The sequence below is a fragment of the Podarcis vaucheri genome, assembly GCF_965113315.1.
Source record: "Podarcis vaucheri genome assembly, chromosome: 5".
In the NCBI taxonomy this organism is placed as follows: domain Eukaryota; kingdom Metazoa; phylum Chordata; class Lepidosauria; order Squamata; family Lacertidae; genus Podarcis; species Podarcis vaucheri.
The window spans coordinates 46,292,115-46,301,124 of NC_138763.1; the positions used below are offsets into that span (position 1 = coordinate 46,292,115).

At 46.9% G+C, this 9,010-nt stretch overlaps 1 pseudogene across 1 annotated transcript; it reads right to left on the minus strand.

Annotated features, from left to right (window-relative positions):
• Positions 1 to 4,601: 4,601 nt before the first annotated feature.
• On the minus strand, positions 4,602 to 5,397 carry LOC309533484 (peptidyl-prolyl cis-trans isomerase FKBP3 pseudogene; annotated as a pseudogene). Its single transcript has one exon. The product of its transcript is annotated as a peptidyl-prolyl cis-trans isomerase FKBP3 pseudogene (transcript).
• Positions 5,398 to 9,010: the final 3,613 nt, after the last annotated feature.

Below are 9,010 nucleotides of genomic sequence, written 5' to 3' on the forward strand. Positions count from 1 at the left end.
TCTAACTGTAGCTTCTTGTCCCACATAGAGATTTCGCAGGAGACAGATGAGGTGATCAGGCACTCCCATTTCTTTAAGAACTTGCCATAGTTTGCTGTGGTCAACACAGTCAAAGGCTTTTGCATAGTCAATGAAGCAGAAGTAGATGTCTTTCTGGAACTCTCTGGCTTTCTCCATAATCCAGCGCATGTTTGCAATTTGGTCTCTGGTTCCTCTGCCTCTTCTAAATCCAGCTTGCACTTCTGGGAGTTCTCGGTCCACATACTGCTTGAGCCTTCCTTGTAGAATTTTAAGCATAACCTTGCTAGCATGTGAAATGAGTGAAATTGTGCGGTAGTTGGAGCATTCTTTGGCACTGCCTTTCTTTGGGATTGGAATGTAGACTGATCTTCTCCAATCCTCTGGCCACTGCTGAGTTTTCCAAACTTGCTGGCATATTGAGTGTAGCACCTTAACAGCATCATCTTTTAAAATTTTAAACAGTTCAGCTGGAATACCATCACTTCCACTGGCCTTGTTATTTGCAGTGCTTTCTAAGGCCCATTTGACTTCACTCTCCAGGATGTCTGGCTCAAGGTCAGCAACCACACTACCTGGGGTGTACGAGACATCCATATATAATAGTATACTGCTAATTTATTTTATACCTTGCCCATCTGACCGGACTGGGTTGCCCCAGCCACTATGTGCGGTATCCAACAAAGATACCCCAAAAAAGTATGCCTCCTTTAGAGCCAAACTTTCTTGCAGAGGTGGAGATTTTCCAACTAAAAAATAAAAGACCATTTTCCTCCCATTTCCCTCTGCCTTATTCTGTATCTTGCAGTGAAAAGGCAAGACCAGACTAACGTTCTGTCGGTCACAGCCTGGAGGATACTGGGTACAGCTCTTGAACTGCCTGCATGCCTTACTATCTGCTCCAATGGCCTGCCCCCAGTTTTCACATCCTGTTCTCCTTCCTTATCAGGGCTTAGGGGCAGGGCGAGCTGGGGCATGGGGCACTGCAGGGTGGCTGAGGAGGGGGCAGCGAACAGACACAGGTCCCACACTGCCTTTTCAGACAACATGGTGCCTGTCGGTGCCCAAGCCACCGCGTCACTTCCAGGAGAGATGCATGGCTCAGGCGAGCTGCAGGCACCGCTGTAAGTGCCGCCCCCACGGTAAGTGGCCACCTCATGTGACCCCCCAGAGTGTTCTTTATTCTCATTTGTGTGTTTTTAAAAAGCAAACAAAAAGTATTTGAATTCTAGATCTTGGAAGCAAATGTGCTCTGCAAAATAAATCCTGCATTGCACAGTTTTGTTTTGGTTTTTTTGCATATTTTGGCACACACAAATCTCATTGTGCTCTGATTATGGTAACTACCTGTGAATGGACCCTAGTTTTCTGGTGCCTTGCAAGCTAATCCCTGAGATTCAGTTTTTAAAATAGTTTTTGAAAGTGTGTTTCTAGCCTTCGTGTTTACTGCTATGTTTGGCTACGTGCAACAAGCCATGCGGGACGTGGGTGGCGCTGTGGGTAAATCCTCAGCGCCTAGGGCTTGCCGATCTCATGGTCGGCGGTTCGAATCCCCGCGGCGGGGTGAGCTCCCGTCTGCGATCCCAGCTCCTGCCCACCTAGCAGTTCGCAAGCACCCCTAAAGTGCAAGTAGATAAATAGGTACCGCTTTCTAGCGGGAAGGTAAATGGCGTTTCCGTGTGCTGCGCTGGTGCCGGCTCACTAGAGCAGCTTCGTCACACTGGCCACGTGACTCGGAAGTGTCTCCGGACAGCGCTGGCCCCTGGCCTCTAGAGTGAGATGAGCGCGCAACCCTAGAGTCGGACACGACTGGCCCGTACTGGCAGGGGTACCTTTAACAAGCCATGCCGGATAAAGGTGCTGCATGCAGCTTTTAAAGGGCAGGCATTAGTGCAGGAGCTTAGGCATTCCTGTCATCTCCACAACACCATTTTACTGGGAGGAGCCTTCTCTGAATATTATCGTCCTGCTGGTATCTTGGGACCCAGGATCATCAGCTGTTCATCTGCATTTGCTAGATTCTCATTCACTTGGTTCCCTGCTCTCTCCCTAGCTAGGCTGCCTGTGCCGCGTGGCTGTTTTCTCAACTCTGCCTACACAAGTTGTGTTTGTGAGGGCTTAGCCAGATTACTAAGTAACACTTCCTGGAACTTGCTATAAGCATTCACTTGGCCCCCACACAGTATTTGGTTTCCTGCTTTGGCTAGCCTGAAACCTATTAGGAGCTTTAACGTGTAGATTCTTCTGTTTAAATAAAAACACAGCAGTTTCTCTCTTTCTCACCTCCCACCCACCTTCTCCAGGTCAGAGTCACAGTCCTGCTTAAGAAAGAAAGAGAGATTAAAGATCTTTCTTTTGAGTTATAAAGGTCTAATAAACAGACTGGCTGTGGGAAAAATAATTATCAACATGTAAGTCATTTTCACAGCCCCAGGCTGGCTGAAAACATGTTAGGATCATTGGGGCCTCTTTGGTTAGCGTGTTGGGACTAGGACTTGGCACACCAGGGTTCAAATCCTGACTCAGCCATAAAGTTCACTGAGTGACCTTCGGTTCCTTGGAGGAAAGGAAAGGTGGGACTCTCAGAAAAATTGTGTGTGCTGTAACTTGATAAAAGTGCATGGCAGCCTAGCAGCATCAGCACCACAAAATGCCAGGGAAGAACAGGTGAGTGAAGATCTACATCAGTTGGGGGGGAGATAAAGATTTACATTGGAATCTACTGCTGTTGTGGATCCTGCCGCCCGAGGCAATTCCCTACCTTGCCTCATGGGTGGGCCAGCCTTGCAGCCTAGACACAACTCGGTGTCCTTGGTTCTGTGTCAGGAAATACACCTTCTTCCTACAACTACCATGAGCTCATCTACACCATACAGTCAAGGCAATGGCTGCTCCCAAAGGACTTTGGGAACTGTGGTTTGTTGAGGGTGCTCATGAGGGGGAAACGACTGTTCCTGGGATTCTTTGGGAGAAGCCATGTGCTTTGAAAGAATGATGCGGATCTGACCTTAGTGAAGAGGCCCAGAATATCTTCTAGCTCTTTGAGATGGACAGAGCAACCCACATCTATGAGAGGAGGAGACATAGAGTACATAGCTGGATAAGAAACTAATGACTTACAGGCACAGGCTATTTGTCCATCTAGGCTAGGCATCCCCAACCTTCGGGCCTCCAGATGTTTTGGACTACAATTCCCATCATCCCTGACCACTGGCCCTGTTAGCTAGGGATCATGGGAGTTGTAGGCCAAAACATCTGAAAGGCTGCAGGTTGGGGGTGCCTGATCTAGGCAAACCCAAGATTGCTTTCCAGGGTCTTGGGCACTTGCTACCTGATTCTTATAACTGGAGATGCCCTGGCTTGAACCTTAGCCCTTCTTCAGGCCAAACACCTGCTCTCTACTCACTGACCTATGGTTCCTCCCCAGTCTTTCTCTGATCACAAAGCTGACTTCATTGCTACTTTTTCTCCTAACTTAGGCTTCTTTCCTCCCTCCCTCCCTCGTTTTGCTTTCCCTTGGATTTTATACTGAGAATTTCTCTTAGCCCCTTTTTATCTTCAATGAGCTTAGCAAGCGTTCCCTAATTAACATAGAGGTTAAACCTAAACTCGAGTTAATTTGGGTTATTGGAAAGCAGCTTGGAATTTTGAAGGTGCAGGCGTGTGAAAAAGAAGGGAGAAAGATGGGCAAGAAACCGAGGCCTTCCTCTGCAGCTGTTTGCACTGCAGACAACTCCCTGCAGGGTGCCTGTTAGATGTCAGGCAAGAGATCCTAAAGGCAGGTGGGGGATGAGACAGGCTGGCAGGTCAGTAGCAGACAGGCTGTGATCAGGTTGACCGTAAGCCAGAAACCTGGAGGTATGGAACATGAGCTGCCTTGCACTGAGTCAGACCTGTCTAGCTCTGTGTTGCCTACACAGACTGGCAGCAGCCTGCAGGATTTCCGGCACTGGTCTCTCCCAGCCTTACCTGGGGGTGGAACCTGGAACCTTTCGCATTTAAACCAGATTCTTTGTCACCTAGCTATGGCCCTTAGCCACCTCACTCAAGCCCCTGCCCCTGCCCCCATTATGCAGTGCCCAGACTGATGGAAGACAGGGGGTCTGTGGGCCTTAATAGCACCTGATCAGGTCTCCACAAGCACCTGGCTTTCTATGTCAAGAGGATGGATCACAGGCTTCTTAAGGAACGGCCTATAGAATTCTGCCCTCCCCCAGCTAGCAGGCTTGTTGATGTGTGGATTTGGTGTGCTCCTGGTTTATTCTATGGTATTTAGCAAGATTTATATACCACTTACTTGAAAAATAAATCAACAGTCTGCATAAGCAATGGATCCACATGGCTTTGTATTCAATTCAGGACCTGTGACCATCCCTGGACACTTTTTATATGCACAGTAATGATGAGGCGAACAGCAAGAAATGGTTTGGTGGGATATTGTGTGAGCTCTATGGCTGTAGTATTGCATAACCCAGACCCATAAAATGGGTGAGTACCGTACTTTTCCGTCTATATGTCATCCCCGTGTATAAGACCCCCCCCTATTTTGGGGACTCAAGTTTTAAGAAAACGAGTTTCCCCGCCATCCCACCCTTGCTGTGTGGGAAACAAGACCACAAACACATTTTCTGGACTTCCAAGAGCATCTTCACAGTTTTCAAATATGGGGGACCAGGAGGAGCAACCTATCATTCAATATCCACCAGTTCTACTTCAAAGAAAAGTTTTGCATTTGGTGGAATTTTGGCATCCAGCTGCCCTTTCTTCCCATAAGCCCATTCTGGTTCGATTTCCAGGTGAGCAGTCTCCCCTTTGCTCATGGTCAGCAGAGCTTCGTCCCAGCCTCGTATCACTTTTCCAACGCTGACTTTGAAGCTCAGTGGTTTTGCAGCTTTCTTTTTCTTTGAACTTGTTTGAATATTACTATCGAAGACTGTTCCATCTTGCAGCTTCCCTGCATACCAACATTGAACAACATCACCCTTTTGGGGAAAGTTGATTTTATCCCCCTTCTTAAGTACTGACTTTGTATATTTTGGGGGGCCCTCATCCACAGCTTCCTCAGGCTTTGTCTCCTTGGGCTTCTCCTCATCAATTTTGACATTTTTCACTTGCTCTGCTACATGCTCTGGACTCTCAGTACCATGAAATCTCTTGGTTTCAAATAGCTCATTATATGCCATGATCAGCTGCTCCTTACTGGCTGTCTTGGCCACATTTTTTATCTGTCCTAGTAGTTTGTGCTCTGACAGGAACTTGTGCGCCGCCTGCTCCTGCAGGAAGCAGACAATCTCCTTCCTGGGCAGGGTGTCTCCGCGGAGCTCCTCAGGGCTCCAGGGCTGCGTGGGGGCCGCCATGGCATCACCTCCTTGCAAGCGTCGCCGCCTCACACAAGCGAGGGCTCCCTCACGAAGCCAGGACTCATGACCCCAGTTTTTTGACACAATTTTTAAGTCAAAAAAACCCTCGTCCAATACACGGGAAAATACTGTGGGGAAACAGCTCCCTTAAATCCAGGGAGGTTCTTTGTGGCCTTCCATGAGGACAATGTACCGGTAATATCGATGAATGAACGACAAAGCCTCAAATCAGCTCACCAGCCTGCATTCTGCCATGGAAAGAGCATCTGGTTTGAGCAAAGCTATTCTGGGCTTTGAAGCTCAGTAGGTGGCCTTGAGCAAGGTGTGTGTGCTCTCAGCCTAACCTACCTTTCAGGCTTGCTGGGAGGATAAATGAGGCAAGAGCTGCAGAGCATTGCACACTCTGAAAACTGCTAGAGAACTAAATCGCATTAGTTGAATTTCCTTCTGGGTTTGAAGGTTGAACATGGCAATACTTTGCATGCTGTATGTCCTTGGGTGCCCCTCTGCTTTTTAAAAAGGTATTGGGTAGTGGAGCTGGAAAGGACTTAAAAGCCTTTAGAGGGGAGGCCAGACTTCAGACTTGTAGTACCTATTTTGTGTTTGACTTGAACCTCAAGATCTGCCACCTGGGGCCAGGTGTAAAAGACATACACTTAAGATGAAAGAATAGGGTACTTTGAAGTAGCTGCTGAGCACAAGGATTTGTTTTGAGTACCAACTGAACTTACAGTCCTCCTGCATCAAAATCCATTCCTGGTTAACCCAAGTGTTCTTAATTGGATCTGAAAGAAGGAGCCATTCAGTTGTTGCCATTGCCAAACAATTGGGAGTCAGAATTCTTGTTGATCTACTGCAGATCACAAGGAGAGTTACCAGTAGATCCTGATCTACCTTCTGCCCTGCCCTGGCCTATAGCCATGCCCACTTTAATGCCTTTCCCCTAACATATTGGGGAAGCGACAAAAGATCATTCGGCAAGCTGTGCATTTTCTTCTTTGTAGCCATCAATGTGTCATAGTAGCTATAGCAAGATAACTGACATAGTCACCCACCCATTATGGGCTCTAATAATCAATGGCTGGAAAATGATCTGTAGGGTTGGGTATGAGTTGAAATGTTTCAATTAGTTGAATGGAGGAAGGACATATCTCAGTGGCAGAGCACCTGTCATGCACGCAACAGGTCTCAGGTTCAATCCCTAGCAGTGGTCTTGTTGTTATTAATTGAATTTATATCTCCAGATACGGCTGGAGAGACTCCCACCTGAAAGCCTGGAGAACTACTCCCTTTCTGTGCAAACAATGCTGAGCTAGATGGAGAAAAATCTAACTTGCTATAAGGCGTCTTACTATGAGTCAACTTTCTGAGTTCCAGGAAAAATTGGGTGCAGCTCGGTTTAGGAAGAATGGAGGATCAATTCTAGAGCTCCTTGCAGCCATCCCAGTGTCCTCGGGAAATTTGTGAAGCAACTGGCTTCATTGCTCTGCTGAGAGGCAGTATTGGGTAATGGGGGATCAACCCTTTTTTTCTGAGACAGCATTAATGTGTTGCTAATGATCTGGGATTTTTAATGGGTGGCCTGGATGAAAGAACTAATCCTACAGTGCTTGACCCTTCCCAGCCTGCGACCCCATACCACCAAAGGAAATAGATGGGGATAGCTGCTCACTCCTTCCCTCTCTGCTTAGAAAGGGTCACAACCTCCCAAGGCCCATTTGTGATCTCCCCCCCCCAAAGGTCATGACCCTCGGAATAAATGTGTTGGCCAAAGGAACGAGCACTCCGGATGTTGGCAGGGAGGAGAGGAGATTTTATTCTTTCCCATCTTAATTAGTCTGCTTTGATTGACTAAAATTCTGGGCACCCGAAAGGGCCTTAGTTTTGTAAGAGCCCTCAAGAAGAAATACCTTCTCATCAGGGACATACAGTTCTGCAGCCCAAGCTCTGAGCCCTTTAGTCAAAGCAAGGACTGAGCCATTGTTTAAGATCCATTGAGCAGAAGGGAATATATGACTCAACGTCATTCTCCAACCACTGGGAAAGCTCTGTGGTGATTGGGAATGGAGGGTCTTTTGGGGGGAAGAAATACTGGATGTGACCCCAGGCAGAGGTCGGCTGTGTGTCTGAAAGATTTAGCCCTGGTTGACAGTGTCTAATTGTTTTTCATTAATTGTGACACAGAGTGAATGGCAGGGCCTTATGGTCACGTTGGGGTGCTGCATGAGACTCTGAGGCCCTTTCCTGCCAATCTCTGCTATGACAAATGTTTCTTGTTCTACCTGATGCTCAGTAAGGTGCCCCAAATCAGATATCTTCCCGTGGACAAAGGACAGGCAGTGCAAGGGACTGCCGGCTTTCAAGCTTTACCATACAGGCAGATTGAACATGGTCACTGCTTTCCTTTAACTGCTATTGTTCAGTTATAAGGAGGTGCAATGCATTTTTAATTGGGTGATTGCATAATTGCAAATTTTCTTTTTATAGATATATAAAAAGTATGTCCTGCCCCTGATCACTAGTGATAATGGAACGAGTCACAACAGTTTTCAAATTCAGAAACTAATAAAAGTAAAAATACATTTCAATGTGCCCAAGTCAAAAGTCCTGGCAGTAAAGGAAGGTCTTCAGCTGGCGCTGAAAGACAGACCAAGTAGAAACCAAATGAGTCTGGGAGAGGAGAGTGCTCCACAACAGGAGTGCTCTTGCCAAGAAGGCCCACAACAGGAGTGCTCTTGCCAAGAAGACCCTTTGGTGAGTTGTAGATCTCCTGATCTCAGCTGAGGGGGACCCCACCAGAAGGGCCTTCCCAACCAGCCTCACAGTCCAGGGAAGAGTATTGGGGAAGAGACGTTCCTTCAGATTTCCAACCATTCCAAATTGGGATTCCTCACCTGCTGCATCTGACCAAAAGCCCCACCTTATCTAGCATCTCACCCAACATTGGCCAACTAGGTGCCTATGAGAAGCCTGCAAGTCATACCATGGTTAAGAGTATATGGCTAGTACTAGAGGTCCAAAGTTCAATTCTTGCCCAGCCTTGAAGCTCACTGATGGGTAGGCTTAACATATTATTAAAGAACAGAATTGCCAAACATATAAAAGAACAGGTCTTGCTACAAGCAGACAAAAAACAGTGGGGCTTCCATAAGAAGAGCCAGCACGGCTGCCTATTAGGTTTTGCTGTTGGTATTATGATACAATACGGAAAAGGTTGAACTCTATGTGGTGTGTTTTCCAATACCATAGACTCTACTTCTTACTCAGCAAAGAGTTCTAGGAATCCATTCCAAATCAAATGAAAACTTCCTTACTTTTGCATTTTACTGGACAGAATCTTCTTATGGGCTGCCAGTTGCAAGGTCCACAATACCAGATATGTCATGGGATTTCCAGTGTTGGGGAACTATCATTTGATATTTGTGTGACCCCCTGGAGCCATCTCTTCTGCTCTTCCGTCACCCATCAGTCAACAGGTCTAATATGGTATGAACATCCTCTGATCCAGGTTGTCTAAGACCAAACCAATTCTGTTTTCTCTTCAAGCAGATTCTGGTCCTGTCTCTTTAAAACAGTCACTATGGGATCTTAAAACTACCTTTAATAGAAAGCTCACTGATGGAAAAAATGGC